This window comes from Arvicola amphibius, chromosome 4, assembly GCF_903992535.2.
Source record: "Arvicola amphibius chromosome 4, mArvAmp1.2, whole genome shotgun sequence".
NCBI classification, from domain to species: Eukaryota; Metazoa; Chordata; class Mammalia; order Rodentia; family Cricetidae; genus Arvicola; species Arvicola amphibius.
The window spans coordinates 123,558,465-123,578,225 of record NC_052050.1 but is presented as its reverse complement, the minus strand read 5'-3'; positions in this window follow the sequence as shown (position 1 = coordinate 123,578,225).

Here is a 19,761-nt window from a genome sequence, read left to right as displayed (position 1 = left end):
TAATAATCAGTTGAATCATCTCTAATGTAATAAACAAAGTTTACCTCTTTCAGACATAGAGATACTTATCAATAATCCTAGTAGTTTGAAAGCTAAACCAGCAGTATCTAAAATTGGAGACCAGTATTGGTTACATAGTGAGACTCTCTCTGAAACAAACAAGTAAATAAAAATGAATTAATTGAAAGAAATAAATAATTCTTTTAATTAAAATAAACCAAAATTTCCATTTCCTAAAAAGTTTCCCCCAAAATATGTAGGATTTCCTAAGTATTTGTAGCTTTATTCTGTTCTTACTTCTACTGTTAGATCTCCACAGCGAGTCTATATTAGTGATAGGATTCATTTATTTTGGTAGGGACATGACTGGAAAGAAGGCTAAGGTAGCAAGTTAACCATTTTTTTTTCGATGTCTAGAACTTGGAACAAAGTGCTGTCCACCTGATCCTTGGGAAGATAACTTGGCAGAACATTTAGTTCAGTCACAGTGCTCAAGATTCTCAGTTACTCTCAGACATATCACGCCTACTTCATAAGTCCTCAGTAAACACTCTTGGTATGTATAAGTTTGAATTTTTAAAGAAGATTTCACATTGCATATAATTTATTTATTATTGAGATTATAATATAATTATGATATTTTTTTCTTTCTACTCCTCTCTCCAAATTCTTTCAAATACCCCTTCTTTCCCTCCTTTAAATTCATTGCCTCTTTTTTATTAGTTATCACCACATGAAGATATGCATCTGTGTATACCTATATTATTAAATATAATCTGCTCAGTCTGTATGTTTATTGCTTGTATATGCCTTCAAGGCTAACCATTTCATACTGGAAAAGCAATTGTTGTATTCTACCCTATGGAAGACTATTAAGCCCACTCAACATTCCTTAGTTACAATTAATTCTTTGTGTATGGTGTATCTCTTGTGGGTTGTCTCTTGTGTCATCTTTATCTGGCTCATGTATAGGCAGTCATGTTGGTGTGACTTTACAGGTACAGTTTCTGGCATTATTAAGAGAGATAGTCTCACAGCAAATTCCCTGAGAATCTTGATATTTCCATATCTCCACAACTTCTTCAATATTATTCCATGAGCCTTAGGTATGGGAGTTCTGGGTAGATGTATCAGTTGGGTCCAGGCTCTAAACTCTACATTTAGATTGGTTGTGGTTTGCTGTAGCTGTCTCTGTCTATTGCAAAGAAAAGTTTTCTTGAGGAAAAGTGAAGACTATACATATTTGTAGGAAATAGTACAAGTGGTTAGAGCGTTGCTAGTAACTGCACTGGTTTAGTAAATTAGTAGTTGGTTTTACTTCAGTATCCATGATTCCAGTAATACTGAGTAGCTTGTTTAGTTTCTGGTACCAGTCATGATTCCTCTTGTTGTGTCAGTTTAAGTCCAACTAGATGACTAGCAGGTACTGCCAAAGTGTGTGTGTCACTAAGGCACACTTAGGATTATCATGCCATGCTGATCTTTGATGTGGTTCTTATGGATCATAACTGGACAGGAATGTTTGTTTCTCTTCTGCTTTGAAAGATTGTATGACACCTTCTGTTACCCTGAGAGCTAATCCTTACAAAAGAAGGATTCGTATCAGTTCCAGCTCAGTGGATCTGGTCACAGTTCATCAATTCCATGTTTTCTTTAGCACCAGGGACTTACCTGCTCCTTCTCTGGGGCAACCAAGGCCAGTAGGAATGGGCTATATGTTTTGGTTTTGAGAATGTTTTAGGTTAGTAACCAATAGGATGAATCCATGGGACAATGGATATATAAATGATATATAAAATTTCAGCCTTTTTTTAATACCCTATAAATTTTCTTTGTGATAGTTCAGAGTTTGTTTATGCAATGCTTGCTTTCGTTGTAGCTTCAGCTTATTGAGGAACTTAAAAAAAATCTTTTGAACCATTTTGAATTTGCAAACATTTTTAGTGGCAACTTCATCATTTTAGTCTTTATTAAACACACAGACACTACAAGCCATCTGTTTCACCAATGTGGGGTCGTGCAATGATTTAAAGTTATGATTGCATTTAGTTTATTACACATTTACTATGTGTGAAAATATTATATATTGAATAGTGTATTATAATAAGTTAGATAATTATGATAAAAGTATAGCCTCTTGTCTCGTGGTGGTGTCATTTCTTCTCCTGGTTGATGAATATTGAACTTACTATTAACTCAAAGACTTGAAGATTTTGATTGGCAGATTATTTCTCTTGGTTTCTTGATGTACAGTACATGATGGTCAACTACTAATTTGACAGCTACTTAGAAGCCTGAAACAATGTATTGCTAAACTTATTTCATAGATGAGCAAAACTAAGTGACAGATTATTACTTGTCCTAGGTCATTTATTATACTCATTTGGCAATATAATATTCCTTTGCTGCATAGCTTTTCAACTTGCTTGGCTATTTCTTGCTGTGTAAAAACTTTATTTGCTCTCATCATAAATTTAAATACTGTAGTAATTTTCAATGGCACACTTTTGTATTCATAACCACATAAAAATTTCAACCAAATCAGACATATTGTTATATACAAAAGATTAATAATTTCTTTTGAAAATGTAATGATCAATATAATTATGGATAGTGACAACTTCTCAGTTTATTCTCATACAACCGAAAAGAATATAAAGCTCAGTATTCAAAGGTCATTTAACAGTTCCTATATATAAATACCCACATAGCATTTCTTCTAAGAACAGGAACCTCACACCACCCACTACTAATCAACAATGTCTCTTATCCTTAATATTTGCACAAACAATGGTCTTACAACTTCAATTATTTGTGGCAGGTAAAACAACATTTCATATGCGTGGTAACATCAGGATTAATAATAGATATGTTCTTTTAATCTGTTTGGAGGTTATGCTTAGTTTTGTAATAACACTTTTAATACATTGTACAGTTATTTCTGTTTGCATTATAAGCAAGAAAGGATAAGAACATATACTTAATTTCAAGTGCATATAGAATCTCAAGTAGGACACTGTTAATTCCTAGTAATAAAGGTCTCAGAATTATAATGTGTTTTGCATTTTGAATGTTAGTCAATGTAAATAATGCAATCATATTTATGGTTTTGTTTAATATTTTTACTCAGTATTCCATGAATTTTTAATAGCTATTGAGATTTCATCATTATGATGATCAAATAGGGTATGGCATTTCTTTAAAAACAACATGACTTTTATAAATGTTTATACTGAAGGGAACTTTTACAAAAGTGGAGTATTGCTGGAGTAAGCTTATTTCCCCTCAAGCATACCTATAAAATATTTTTTCTGGAATAGAAATAATTTGAATATTAATAATAAACAATATTAATTATTTTCAGCTTTTAGGAATTTTATACTGAATGTAAATATTTGGTAAAAACATATCTTCAATGCAACAAATACAATTTTCAGGACCACCTGATTCAGCAGAAAATAAAAACACCTTGTGGTCTACTCCAAGCACGTTATTTGTAGATTATCTATTTTATTATTTACATTGAAAAAGTTTAGGATATAGCATATAAAGAAATTATTGGTAAAGCCTGAAGTGTAAATATAGGTAAATGACTAAGATAATTTACATATAATTGTTTTCTTTCTTCCTTCCTTCTTTTCTTTCTTTCTTTCTTTCTTTCTTTCTTTCTTTCTTTCTACCTTTTCTTCTCTGTGTCTTTCTCCTTGCCTTATGCTTAAGACATACAAGAAAATTAACAGAGTAGGTATGTGTGGAAAATTAGGATGCTAATATTCTCATTATAAGCTATTTGGCTTCATGTGAAGTATATTGTGCTCAGAGAGAGAAGCATAAATAAATTTCTGATAACAAAGGTAAATGTATATCCTAAAAATAAAAGAGAAATGAAAGTACATAAAAAAATTAAGATACTCCAGAAAAGGGGAAACATGGAATATAAAAAATATAATAAAATAAAAGAGAAAAATATTTATTATTCAATGTTATACTGAAAATTACACAACTTAGAATTTCCACTTTATAAAAAGCAGCGAATAAAGCCATAAGTAAACAAATAAGACAAAAAACTCCTTGTAGTTCATTCATCATTTGGAGAACGGTCTCAGAGACTTCAAAATAAAAGTCTGCCATTAAAAAGCAAAGAAAGGCTGCTGGGTTTGGGGACTCTTTATTTAGTTTAGTTGAACATAAGACCAAAATTACTATAGGCAATTGCAGGAAAGGACACCTATCTGAACAATTAGGGATGAATTATGGAGGCTCAGCACAGGGGAATATGAATATTAACATTGCTGGGGAACTCAGCCACTCCACACTGGAAACCTGACACACTTCATCTCTGTAAGGTTTACCAAGTCCTCACAGTGAATGATGGACAAAAATCTCTCTGTGTTTCAAACAGAGAGGTGGGAAAAGAATCTTTTAGAAATATGTTTTAGCATCTCTTGTTTCTTAATCGTCAGGAGAAATTATTTTACCAGAACTTGTTCAACTGTTGTTTTCATACAGTTTAAGCACCTAGAGGAAGGAAAATGCTGAAATATGATGCCTGTTGCCGTCCCATGCAGACTAGGGAGTTGAAAATGTGAAAAACTGGGTATACAGCTATTATAAGCCTTCTATTCTCAAACATTCTACCACCGAGATGCTAATAAACATTATTTACACAGTCCCTTCTCGATGACATAAAGTGTACCTATTTAAATAAAAAGAATTACAAATTATATTAAATACAAACAAAAGTCACTGCTTTAAGTGGCAGAGTAAGCGCCACAGCCAGAATCAGAAATGGTGAAATAACTATACCTAGAAATCTAGAAATTACATATATAAAAGCATACACATTCTCATTCACATATATGTATGTATGATTTTTTAATATCAGGAGCCTTAGCAAATAAATATTTATTAACAGCACATAAACAGACCATTAAAGCCGAAATGGGAATTTGAAGAACAAATCTAAAGCCATCATAAAGATGAAATGGACTATAAGGGACATGAGCAATAGCTTAGTTACCTCCAAAACAAAATATCAAATGGAAATGAGACTGGAAGTAACACAAACAATCCCCTAAGCAAGTTGAAAAGAGAAAAAAGAAAAAAATTTAGAATATGTAACAGAAGACTAACAAAGGGAGAGTGGAGGAAAGCATCATCTGAACCAGAAATGACAAATTTTCAACTGTATTGTCTACTACATAGTCACGGTCATTAAACTTAGAAAAGATCATGAAAGGTCAATTTCCCAATAATTGTAACTAAGCATATCCAAAGTTGAAAATCTAAAAGATGAATAATAAATTATCAGAAGGGATCAGAAATGAGAACCACTTTCCTTACAGAGGAACAAACCTATGCTTCCCAGATACTAGGAAAACAAGAGAATGACGTGGAGTATTTAGAGTTTTAAAATAAATACCTACATATAATTATGCAGTGAAAAGAAGTATTCTCCAGCAGCAAACAAAATATAAAGTCTTTTCAGGCAATATTTGGAAAAATTTGTTGTCCTTGTGCTGTCATGCACGAGACAGCAAAAGTATTATTTTACATAAAAAAAGTAGAATGAGAACTTATTTCTCTGAAATGTATAAATATGTCATAAGAACTGTCCATCGTCTTTGTGGAATTTACCTGGGACTACTTCTCACCTGATAGCCAGTACAAACAAAACACTGTGTGTTTATCATTACCCAGGAATGTAAGCAGGGTGCATGATCAGTGTGTCATGCTTGGGTTTAGAACTAAAAAAAAAAAAAAAAAATGGAAGCATTCTTCATCTGAAGATCTTAAGTTAAGGAAACAAAACATTAAATGCATCTCCTTTCCATAAAACAAAGAAATAAAATATTTTTATGTTTTATGTCATTTGTTTTCTACAAAAAATGGCCAAATATTTCTTGTATCATAATTGACATCTCTCTTAAAATAGATGTCAAACACACTCTCTCCCTTTGTTCTCCCCATGCAACTCTTGCTTATTAAAATAAGATTTTAGTCTCTTCAGAGATCCATTGTCATGACCTGTCAGAGTGGCTTGATGCAATTTAAACCATCAAGTATAAACACGGGTTTCCCTACATCCTTACCTATAATTTAACATGCTCCTGACTCAGATCCATGTTTCCAACAGCTGAAGATACTTTCCTAGATAATTAACGGTCATGCATTTAAACTTTAATTTTAATTGTGTTTCTTTTGTAGTGTGTTTGGCAGGGAGTGGGCGGTTATGTTTAGATGACTACAGGTGTCCTTGGAGGCCAGATGAACATGTCAGATTCCTGGAGCTGGAGTTATGTGTAGTTGTGGGACACCATCATGACTGCTACTAATTGAACACTGGACCTCTACAGGGACCAGTAGTATGGATCTCAATTGTCGATCTCTTTATTATTATTATTATTATTATTATTATTATTATTATTATTATTATTATTATATTAAAAAATTCTGCCTCCTCCCCTCTCCTCCCCACCTCCTATTTCTCTTCTCCCCCACACACCCCCCACTCCCCTTTCCCTCCCAGTCCGAAGAGCCATAAGGGTTCCCTGCCCTGTGGGAAGTCCACGGTTCTCCTTGATCCATCCAGGTCTAGGAAGGTGAGCATCCAAACAGACTAGGCCCCTCCAAAGCCAGTACATGCAGTAGAATCAAAACCCAGTGCCACTGTCCTTGGCTTCTCAGTCAGCCCTCATTGTCCGCCATGTTCAAGGAGTCCGGTTTTATTCCATGCTTTTTCAGTCCCAGTACAGCTGGCCTTGGTGAGCGCCCATTAGATAAGCCCCACCATCTCAGTGGGTGGGTGCACCCCTCATGGTCCTGACTTCCTTGTTCATGTTCTCCCTCCTTCTGCTCCTCATTTGGACCTTGGGAGCTCAGTTCAGTGCTCCAATATGGGGCTCTGTCTCTATCTCCATCCATCACCAGATAAAGCTTCTATGGTGATATGCAAGATATTCATCATTATGGCTATAGGATCAGGCCATTTCAGGCTCCCTCTCCTCAGCTGCCCAAGGAACTAGCTGGGAATATCTCCGTGGAAACCTTGGGACCCCTCTAGAGTCAAGTCTCTTGCCAACCCTAAAAAGGCTCCCTTAATTAAGATATATACTTCCCCACTCCCATATCCACTCTTTCTTTATCTCAAGGATACCATTCCCCTAAGCTCTCCCCATCGTCCCCTACACTTGATCTCTTAATTGTTGAGCTATTTCTCTAGCCATCAACAGTAGGCATTTAAAACACTTTAGTAATATCCTGAATTATCAGATAGAAGACCTTTACCTCACACCTGCCCTTGTACCTTTATATTTTAATTTTGGTTAATAGACTCTTGTCAGTAGACTGTGCCAGACATTTTGTAGACTTTTAACTCCCTCCCCTGTACCATTTTTTTTTTATCTACAGTGTAAAGAAAGTGGTTCTGATTTACTAAAGGAAAGGGAATATAACTGAACCAGTGAGCTCAACAACCCAGAAGCTAATGGTAAACATCTTTGGATTTTCAAAATTGTTACAGTATCTAAACTGGCATGAGAAACCAGTTGAGCAAATTAATTGAATTTTCCATGTTTAACTATTTCTGCAAAAAGATCGTTTTATTGGGAGATGCTGAAATCAAAGCCAATTCTGTTAAGACATTTTTTTAAAAAAAAATTGTTGTAATTATTGTGACATCCTGAGTGTTCCAAACCTTGTGAACGAACAAGCTGCATAAAATGTTGTGGGAATTGCCAATATTTTCTTTACTTCTATTTATATTTGGAATTGGCATTGGGTTTAGAACAGACGGTGAACTAAATTTGTGCACTTGTTTCAAAAATATTTTCCTTCTCTTTGTAGTGATGTGAAAACAGCCCTATCCTCTCTCCACAACCTTTAACAAGAGGTGAAACTGTTGCCAGTCCTTTCATGAATCTATGTCATTTTGAAAATAAAATGCTAGAATCAATCTTTAATGATAATATAGATTTCCCTTTTTAACTCTTATCCATCTCATTATCCTGATCTGTGCCTTGAAAAGCGTTGGTCTATAAATAACTGCAGTGGCCATTGTGATGGAGCAGTGGGTAAGAGAGCTTGCTGTGCTAGGGAGAGAATCTGAATTTACACGACAATTGACAGTTGGAAGATAGAGACACAAGGATCCCCATGCTCAAACTGGCAATGATGGGCTTCCAGTTCAGTGAGACTTTTCTTAATGCAAAAGGTTGAATCCATAAAGGAAGTCACCCAATGTCTTCTGTTTCAGGCATGCATTCATATGTACAGGTTTGTATCATGTACACATTCAAGAAACACACAAGACACACACATGCACTCTCTGTCTTACACACACAAACACATACACACACAGAGGGAAAGGGAGAGAGAGAGAGAGAGAGAGAGAGAGAGAGAGAGAGAGAGAGAGAGAGAGAGAGACCTACAAACATGTTATTCAAAATGTAGAATGAGAAATGCATAGAAAGAAATGTATTCAGATATTGAGTCCTGTGAATTCCTCAGACATTATTAAGGGTTCTCCTGCACTTTCCTTGAGTGGCTCAGTAAAACTGCACAGTGCTCTTTGCAGCACCGAACCTTGCCTGCAAAGCACAGAGAAACAAAAGGTTGCTGTTACATCAGGCTTAATATTCATGGATGACAGGCACAAGTCTGCCTCAGATTCTAGAGTCAAATTGATCTCGGGGAATTGTTGACTGAATACCTATGGCAGGTTCGGCTTTATTTTCATTAGTAATAGAGAATCATCTGTGTGGCAGAAGAAGTTTTACATTGTAACTTCCTTGAAAGCGATCCTTGTGTGTAAGTTTTTGTTATGAAACTGTCCCTCATTTTTTATCAAATATAATAGCAATTGTAAGCTATCTTCAAATTACTATTTATGGTTTTTTTTTAGATCTCTAGGAATTTTTAGCAATTATGTACCCATCAAACCCACCATTTTCATCATGGCCATGACTTCCTATAGAGTCTCCTCTTATTTCCTTCATATTGCTTTTAGCAGTGATTTGTTTTAATTTAGCATGACACCTTAGCAAGTGCTCACCATGTTCTTCTCCCTCAGTATTTTTAGGGAAATAGGTTTAAGAAAATCCGAAGTACATAAAAATTCTGATGTTCAATTTCCTTGCATAAAATGGTTGTGCATTTTATATATTCCACCCATTTCCAACCTAGCATCTCCAGAATGCTTACAATAGATACTACAATATAAAAACTAAATAGAGAGCAATAATATTGCACTGTTTAGATGAAAAACTCATAGCAAAAAATTGTAGCATGTCTTCAGTCTCCAGTGAGATGATTCATTAATTTGAAGTGCTTGCTCTGCCGGGTTTATGAACTCAGTTTGAGTTCTTGAACACACAGTGGAAAGAAACAGCAAATCCTGGAAAGCTACCCTTTGATATATACACACACATGATTTGGTAAGTGGAAAAACACACATACCACACATGTCACACACACATCACAATAGCAAACATATTTATTTATATTTTTCACTATTTTATTTTTTGCATTGTAAGATGGAAAAGTAATGGATATGGAGTACCCATAGTAAATGATACTTATGATTTCTAATCCTTTCAGGCAGTTTATTTATCATTTTTATAATAAAATAATCATACCAGCAGGACTGCTATTAAAATATTCTTTTGTAGTTTCTGTACTCATTTGTCCTTCCTTTGTTTTTGCTTCCATTCCTAATGTCTATCTTCTGAGAACTGATACAATTCTTTGTTGTGACTTTCTGTAGTGGTATACTTTAATGACCTCTTATTTATCTTTCTTGTTTTAAATAGGCTTTTCTATGTGATGACTGTGAGTTCACAAAATCCATATTACAATTATCGCAACATCAAAAAAAATAAAAAAAACAATTATCACAACATCAAAACGACGATTGACATTGATTACATACAAAATCTTTACACTTTAATTGTTTCTCTCATCTCATTGTACAATATTGCTATCACAATTTACATCATTTTATATTATGTACCAATTACCAAAATATTATTTACATATTTGTTTTACAATTTTTTTTTAATTTCCATATTAATTAAAGGTTATGCATCATTAGTGCAATATTGACATTTGGAATTTGACTATGTATTTAGCTTAACCAGGGACATAACCATATAAATTTTATATTTTTAGTTTTCATTTCTTTCAAATGGATGAATTATTTCATTTCAACATATCTCAAAAGACAACTTTAATGATAAGAGATTCCAATGCTCTTTCTTTATATGGTAGAGTCCCTAATCTCTCTTTAATATATAAAGTGCATTTTGTCAGATATTTTCTTCCTGATTGATAAGTTTTGTACTTCTTTTGTACTTCTTTTACCGTTGCTCCATCACTGGCCAACTTTCTTGTCCTATATGACTGCTGTTGAGAAATTCACTAATACACTGAACTAGGGCAAACCACAGATATGATGAGGAATCTTTTTTTTTTTTTTTGCTAAATTTGAAGCACTATTTTTTCTCTCTGTGTCTATCTGTGTGTGTCTGTCTGTCTGTCTCTGTGTCTGAGCCTCTTTGTGTGTGTGTGTGTGTGTGTGTTTGTGTGTGTGTGTGTGTGTGTGTGTGTGTGTGTGTATGTGTGTGTGTTTGTTGGGGTATGTTTGCTCTGAAAATCAATTCTGAGCTTTGGGTGGGAACTTCATTATTTTTTTTGTTCTATCCAGCATGGAATTTAACTGGATTGTTCTTGTGTAGGTCATGTGATATACACATAGTTCATATATACGACTGTTCTGTTATGTCAAGAAGACTCTATATCAGTTGTTCTCAACCTTCCTATTACTGTGACACTTCAATACACCTCCTGTGGTGACCCTAACCATAAAATTATTTCTTTGCTGTATCATAAATGTAATTTTGCTACTTTTATAAATCCTAATGTAAAACCTCTGCTATGCAGGATATCTGATGAGTGACATCAAACGTGTCACAAGCCATAGTTGAAAAGCTCAGCTCTAAATGATTATTTCCAGCTCCATTAATTTACTTGTGAATTTTATTTTATTTTATTTTTATTTTTATTTTTTTATTTTTTGGTTTTTCGAGACAGGGTTTCCCTGTAGTTTCTAGAGCCTGTCCTGGAGCTAGCTCTTGTAGACCAGGCTGGCCTCGAACTCAGAGATCCGCCTGCCTCTGCCTCCCAGTAAATTATGTTTTATATATAAAAGACATTTTCACCATCCATTTAGCAGATAGTTGACAACTAAGCTGCTTTAGTTTCTTGGTTCTAGCAAATACGTTATCAATGAACATAAAAGAGTAAGGTATTTCTGTATCAGAAAGCAAAATCCTTTTAGAATATGCTTAGAATTGTATGAAAGGATCACATTGTAGACCAATTTCTACCATTTTGTGGAATTTTCAAACTGATATTCATGACATTTTTATCAGTTTAACTCTCACCAAGAGTGAAAATATTCACACTCCCCACAAACATGTCAGTATATTCTATCGATCCTCTCCTGTAATCTTAGCATTTCTAACTCATCTATGATGATATCACAAAATAGTTTTAATTTACATTTTGATGATGGTGAAGGAAGTTGGATTTATAAAACATATTTCTCTGCCATTTGTAATTCATGTTTTGAGAGATTTTGCTTATTTTCAATCCCCAGTTTTTAATGAGGTTGTTCATTGCTTGGTGTTTAGTTCTTTTGTTCTTCATATATTCTGGAGAATAACCCTCTCTCAGATATATAGCTGATAAAAGATGTTATTATTCTGTAGTTTGCATTTTTACTTGAATTACTGTGTCATTTGCTGCACAGTAGCTTTCTGCCTTTGGGAACTTCCATTTGTTAATTTCTCATCTTAGTAACTGTGCTAACAGTGTCCTTCCTGCTCAGAAAGTCCTGCCTTGCATCTCTAAATGGAAAGATTCCCTATTTTTATCAGTTCTTATGTTGATGTGATTGGAGTATTGGAACATGAATTTCGTTCAGAGTAAAATAAGACTATAAATTCATTTTTTACATGTTGTTATCTAGTTTGTTCAGCACACTTTGTTGAATATTCTGTCTTTCCTCCAATGTCTTTTCTTTGGTTTTATTTATGAAGGTATTAGGATTGCGCTGAATAATTTTATAGTATGTTCTCAAATTCAATCTGCAAATATTTCACTAAGAATGCTTGCATTTATATTGATCAAAGGTATTTGCCAATTGTTCTTCTTTGGTTGGGTCTTTATTTGGTTTTGCTATTAGGATAACAATGTCCTTGTTTGAAAGAACTTTTAAGTCTAAAAGAACACTTTTCCCACAAAAGTGAACCCATGGAACAGATAATTTTGTGGATGCTGTTTTGACTGTAATGAATTTTAATAGGGCATAATTTTAAATTTAAATGTTTTAATATTAAAATTGATCATTGATTAAGTATCCTTTTGTTATATTTAACAAGTTTAGGCTAAAAGAGATTTGAGATTTCTACTTACAATTGCAGTTTTGAGTTTTTGAACAAAAGCTATGTCTCTCTGATTCTTTTCACTCATTAGAATTTTGACTGAACTAAGGAAATGGTAATAACATTTAGGTGACACATTTTACTGAATTTTATGAGGATAACAGTATTTTAGAGTTATTGAATATTAACTCAAATGAAAAGGATAATTATCTCACAAGAACAACTTAAATGTGTGTGTGTGTGTGTGTGTGTGTGTGTCCCCACCGAATCAGCTACCACGGGTGCCACGGGACTCACTAGCACCTGGAAGAAGAAGTCAGGGTCAGAGTTCTCAACTGGAAACCCTGCTCTCTAGGTCCCATCCTCCAGGGGCACATCCTGAGCTGAACCCCACTTATCATAGCATAAGTGACCAGGCTTCAGTATCCTCCCTGCCACACCCAGCATCCCCATCATATCAGGGACACCTGGAGACACAGATCCCACTGGCACCTGGCAGAAGAGCAACCACCAGAGCCAGAGGATCTACCTGCATCGACAAGAGGAAGAGAGATCACTGGAGCAATAGGCACCACCTATACTGATTGGAGGAAGACCAGGGTGGAAGGCAATGTAAGAATCCCAGCACTCGGGAGGCAGAGGCAGGCGGATCTCTGTGAGTTCGAGGCCAGCCTGGTCTACAAGAGCTAGTTCCAGGACAGGCTCCAAAGCCACAGAGAAACCCTGTCTCGAAAAACAAAAAAAAAAAAAAAAAGAAAGTAAATTACAGACAAATCTCCCTTATTACCATTGACGTAAAAAATACTCAATAAAACACTGACAAAACAAATCCAAGAAGACATAAAAAATATCATACACTATGATCAAGTAGGCAGCACGCCAGAGATGCATAAATGGCTTAAAATATTAAAAAATTGTCAATGTAATCCACCATATAAACAAACTTAAATAAACAACATGATCTTCTCATAGATGTTGAAAAAGCCTTCGATCACATCCACCACGCATTCATGATAAAGGTCTTGTAGATCAGGGATACAAAGAACATACCTAAACATAATAAAGGGTTTATACAACAAATCAGCAGCTAACATCAAAATAAAGGGAGAAAAGCTCAAATTGAATCCACTAAAATAAGGAGCAAGTCAAGGCCACTCTCTCCAAATCTAGTCAATATAAGCACTCGAAGTTCTAGCTAGAGCAATAAGACAACCAAAGGAGATAAGGAAGATACACATTGGAAAGAAAGATGTCAAATTTATGCTCTTTGCTGATGATGTGATAGTATACATAAGTGACCCAAAAAAAATTCTATCTTGAAAACTCCTACAGCCAATAAGTAGCTTCAGTAATGTGACAGGATTAAAGATTAAATAAAAAAATCAGCAGCTTTCCATATAGAAATGATAAATGGGCTGAGAAAGAAATAAAAATTTCAGTGCAATTCTTCACAGATCTTGAAAGAACAATATTTAACTTCAAATGGAAAAACAGAAAACTCAGCATAGCCTAAAGAATCCTGAAAAAATAAAGGAACTTCTGGAAGCATCAACAACCCTGAATCAAGCTCTACTACAGTCATAGTAATAAAAGTAACTTGAGATGTCATAAAAACAGTCATGCAAATGGAATTGAATTGAAGACACTGAAATTAATCCACACAACTAATAACACCTGATTTTTGACAAAGAAGCCAAAATAGTAAATAGAAAAAGAAAGCATATTTAATAAATGACTCTGGCATAACTGAATGTTGACATGTAGACCCATAGACTGAAGTCTTGGTAAAGACCTCAATATAAATCTAAGTACACTGAACCTGATAGAGGAGAAAATGGTAAGTAGCTTTGAATGCATGGGCACGGGAGACCATTTCTTAATATAACACCAGGAGCACAAACACTGAGAGCAATAATTAATAAATGGGACCTTCTGAAGGTGACAAGTTTGTATAAGACAAAGGATATGGTAAATAAGACAAAACAATAGCCTGCACAATGGGAAAATATCTTCACAAACCCCACATCTGGCATAGGATTGACCTCTAAAATATAAAAAGAACTCAAGTAACAGGACACCGAAATACTAAATAATCCAATTAGAAATGGGGTACAGATCTAAACAGAGAATTCTCAACAGAAGAGTCTCAAATGTTTGAAAGCCATCAGGTAAGTCCAATGTAAAAATTTTGTTTCCATTTTCTCAGGTCAGTCAAATGAATTGAATTTCTGGGTCATAGCTAGAAAGGATTGAAGTCTTTCAATAAGGGAATAGATAAAATGCCCACAAATATACTCTAGGCTGTTGTGAGACATATATTTATATATATATATATATATATATATATATTATATATATATAATATCCTAGATAAGTGTAGTAGGAGGCCATTCATTCATTCCCAGCTTCCCAGTCCCAAATAATCACACAAAAACCATGTTATATGCAATGCTACTTAGCCAATAGCTTAAGCAAATTTCTAGCTAACTCATACCTTAAGTTAACCCATCTCCATTAATCTGTGTATGGTTACAAAGCTGTGGCTAACCCGGTAAAGTTCCAGTGTCTGTGTCTGGTAGGGCTAATTGGCTTCTCTCTTTCTCCTAGCATTCAGTTTAATTTTCCCTGCCTAGCTCTGTTCTGCCCTCCTCGACTACAGGCTTGAAGTAGTTTTTATTCATTAACCAATAAAAGCAACACAAAATAGAAAGACCACCCACATCAGATAAGGAATCAAAAACAAACCAAAGTATGGATACCCAAAGTCTAGTCTGGTGAACCAGTAACTTTTATTAGAGTAAATTACAGGAATATGATTCACAGTTTACTTACTATAGCAGAAGGCATCGCATGATCTCTGTATAACCAAAGCCCACCCTAGAATGAGCGACAACTCACATCAGCAGGAAATCTAAAGAATACTATACAGCTTAAAGGTAACTGCAGAGTTTGGGGAGAGTCTTTTTTAGACAACTAGCAACTTAGTTGGCCTTAGCCTCTTCCATGTAGTTCAGCGGATCATTTCATTCCATCTGCTCTTGTAGGCTCTGCTTTGTCCAGGTTCCTGGGCCAGTCTCTGCTACATCCAGATTGATCAGCTTTTCTGAGTGTCTGTCAATAGTGTTTGTAGCTTGTATATTCTTGGAATTGAGAGACTGAGTGTTTCTGGTTAGTTTCAAGGACTTCCTGAAGCTATAGAGTTATTTGCTTCCTGATCTTAAGGTGTTTCTATGTAAGATAGAAATTTTATCTAGGAGGAAACCGCTTTACTGTACACACACACACACACACACACACACATACACACTACACACTCAAACAACACACAAACACAAACAACAACTCAAAGGTAGAGGTGAAATAGGAAAATATAATTATCTATTAACTTTATATCTCTACATATCATATATATTCATATTTCTAATAATTTCCCATAATTTATACATCAAAGTCATTATTCAGATGTAATTTATTACCTAGTATGCATTTTTGTGAGACTTAGATATTATTTAAAGGAAATGGGCAATGAAGAATTTATACTATATTATATAAGTGATCTATTTATGATTTAACATATTATTAAAAATATGTATAGGGCATATGCTACAGATAAGCCATTTTAAGCAAAGGAAAAGACCATTCTCAAGCTTATTATATCTATGGAGAAAAGAATTGCCCACTAATGGGACAAATCTGTTTAGAAAGAATAGTTTCCTTTACTCTTTGTTCATAGCTGACTCACGTCTTTCTATTTATTTGGAGATACTGAGAATCTGCCTTTTTTATTTTTACTTAATATCCTTGAGCCATTTATTACCATGTATCTATTTCAGTAAAATAGATTTTCCTTCTTTGCTGAAAAAGTGAAGCATATTTTTATTTCTTTTATGGCTTACTAAATTCCAAATTTATAATAGAATTAATTGAATTTTCTTTTGTTCTTTTATTGTCATAGTCTTCCTAGATTTGCAAGATGATAGCAGGAGATTGTAAAGCCAGTAAAATGAAAGTATTTTAATCCAGTTATTAAAGCCATATATAAGCAATGATTGATTAGAACATTGAATGACTTGTTTCTACCTAAGATTAGAGAAGCTCATTCACTGGGACTGTCACTTACAGAAAAATGTTTCAAGTCAGCATTACACTGTGTTTTTCAGCTTTATCTTTAAGATATGAAACTCAATCCGGTCATCGCTCATTGAAACTGGTGAGTTTAAAATGAAAATGTCACCATGAACATCAGTGGGCTATATGTTCTGACTTTCCTGGTTCCTCACCAAACCCGCTTATGCCAAAATCAAGCCATGTGGCCAATTTGATTTGGTCACAGGCTATAAACACCAAGAAAGTTTTGCTGAAATTATTCTAATCTACAACTAGAATTCATCAAATAGTTCATCTTCCCTCTCCTAGGAATTGTTATTATGAGCACTACCCTGCTTGCCATTCACAAATGATATTGACATTTATTCCGTTTTTTTCATAATTGTAACTGAGGCAGGGGTTGATATTCCTGGATAATTGGAGCATCCACAGAGCAGATGGATCTCCACAGGAATAGTAACAAAGACCTTTGCAATGTCAGTGTGTCATAAGCGAAGCTATTATACTTCAGTTTTTATGTAATTCCATGCTTTGTGCTATTTCAGGCTCTGCCACCTTTCATAGCTTATCAAAATTTATTGACCTGTACAGAAACAGAAATCAGCCAGGGCTCACTGATGGCACTACAGCCCAATTCCTGACATGGGTCCTGTCCCGGACATTTAAAATCATGAAAGAAAGGGTCCAGTTGGAATGGGACTGATGGAACAGGGGAACAAACCGGACTCTCTGAATGTGGCTGATGGTGGAGGAGGACTGAGAAACCAAGGACAACGGCGATAGGCTTGAACTCTACAGCATAGACGGGCTCACTGTGAGCCTTGTCAGTTTGGTTGCTCACCTTCCTGGACTTAGGGGGAGCTGGGAGGACCTTGGACCATAGTGAAGGGAACCCTGATGGCTCTTTGTCTTGGAGAGGGGCGGAGTGGGGGGTATGGGTGGAAGGGAGGGGAGGGAAGGGGGAGGAGGAGGGGAGGAGATGGAAATCTTTAATAAAAAAAAAAAGAAATTAAAAAAAAGCTAGGAAATGAATCTCTTTCAGTGCAAGAAAGTTCTAGACTCTTTGATCTCATAGTTGAACTAAAGAAAGTAGAAGACAAGAAGAATTCAAACTGAAACAGAGTGGTTGGGAGTATCTGGTTTCCGAAAAGATAGAAATAATGCTGATGAAAATTTACCTCATTTTTAGTGAAAACAATATCTGATATCTTGATATGATTAGTTGACAAGGACAATAATCTAAGAAACTAAATATGCAAAACTTTTGAAGAAGAATAGAAGGAGGATAGGAAAGACAGAGAAGAGAAAGCGAAAGGAGCGTAAAAACAAAGTAAGCAAGATAAACTCACAGGATTCAATCACAAAAAATCATAATTGAAGAAATCAGATTATCAATAAGCTGAAACTATGATTTATTTCAGAGAATAATTTATTGTATAGTTAGTAAATCATCTCATTCAAATACAAACCAATCAAAGCAAATAGTATGTTAAAATAAGATTACAGAGCTATAGTAGCAAAATGAGAAATGACCTGATGATATTCTAAACCTAATGAGTAATTTAGAAAAGTAATGAACACTAGGTAATATGTTTCAACAAAAAGAAAGCTAGTGGAATAGAATACATGACTGATAAGGTATGATCATAGTCAAATAAGCAAATAAAATACAATTGGATTCAGTCATTAAAGGTAAATATCAATGAGGAACAGAACAGGCAGTTTAGATTTCTGGAAGGAATAAATTGAAAATAAATATCATCAAAAATCTAATTGGAATAAATAAAATGCCTATTCATAACATAAATGGAAAATGGGAATAATTGGTATGTACCATTCTCTTTGAGGCATATTATATTTAATTCTGACACAATGAGTAAAGACAAACTCACTTAGGGGTCTTATAAAAAACAATCCATTATAACTGACCTACGTATAAGTTATAAGTGTAAAACAACACAAGAAAATCTATTTAAACAAGAAAACAAGATAATAATGATCACAGAACTCCAGCCTGAATAAATGAGGCATGAGAAAAATGCTGAGACATTGGTAAAATGAAATACAGGTTATTCTCTAAAACAGATCTGTATATGAATAATATATACTTGATATGGAATTATGACTTTATTTTAGAATAAGTTCTAAGTGAATACACAGTGTAAATAATACACTGATTTTAAATTCAATACCATGTTATGTGTGCTTCTATTTCAGAATACCACTGAGACCAACATAAAGACAATTTATAGCAGTATGAGAGGTTCCTTTGTGTTCAAATAGATTACCTTCCTCTGGTCTACCAGGCAGCATCATGGTTGGGGCTAAAAATGAGTTCAGCATCAAAAAAAAAATCCAGTAGCTGCAGTTTAGATCAAGCAAAATTGCCATATTCATTTTGAGCCTTTATAATTTATAGCATAGTTCTATATACTCTCCAACTCCATCAAGATTCAAAGCAGTTGTTAAAAGGGAGAAATCACTGATGGTCTTGACAATGATCTTCCACCCCAAAATGTTTTTCTCCTATATGACGTCATTCATTTGCTTGAGTGCTAGCCAACTTTTCACTACCGTAATAACCTAGATAACCAGTGCATGAAAAAGTGAAGCTTATTTCAGTTTATAAATATTTTCAGGTTTTAGTCATTGATCAATGGACCCTATCTATATTGACTAGTAATTGCACATCAGAGTTGGAGTGCATTTGGCCAGACTGTCATAGACTGCTAGATATGAATGGAGACAATTGTCAACACTTCAAATACAAAACTATAAATAGAAAATAGCAGGGATCTTCATTATGGAAATGTATTAAAACATCTGAAAACATAACTGTAATTTAAAATTTTGAGTTTAGTGGGATCCATAAGTGCTAATTTGTACCCAAATGTGTGGATTTTCATAGCTCTTTCATTATATAAATGTAAAGCTACATTATGATATAAAATTTGGCATACTGAAAAACATATCTTTTTAGGTCTATTTTATTTAATCCTTTATATCGTTTTCACAATGATTATTTTAAAAGTGGAGATAATAAAAGAACTAATTTGGAGGAGATTAACTCTTCTAATATATGGTTGATTGTTTTCTGCTTAAGATATATGTCATCAAGCTGCTTGCTTTCTTTTTCTCCATATTTCTTTAAGCTGATAAATTCTGTACAATTATGGAATATTTTTCCCAAAAGAATTCTCTGTTCCATGCT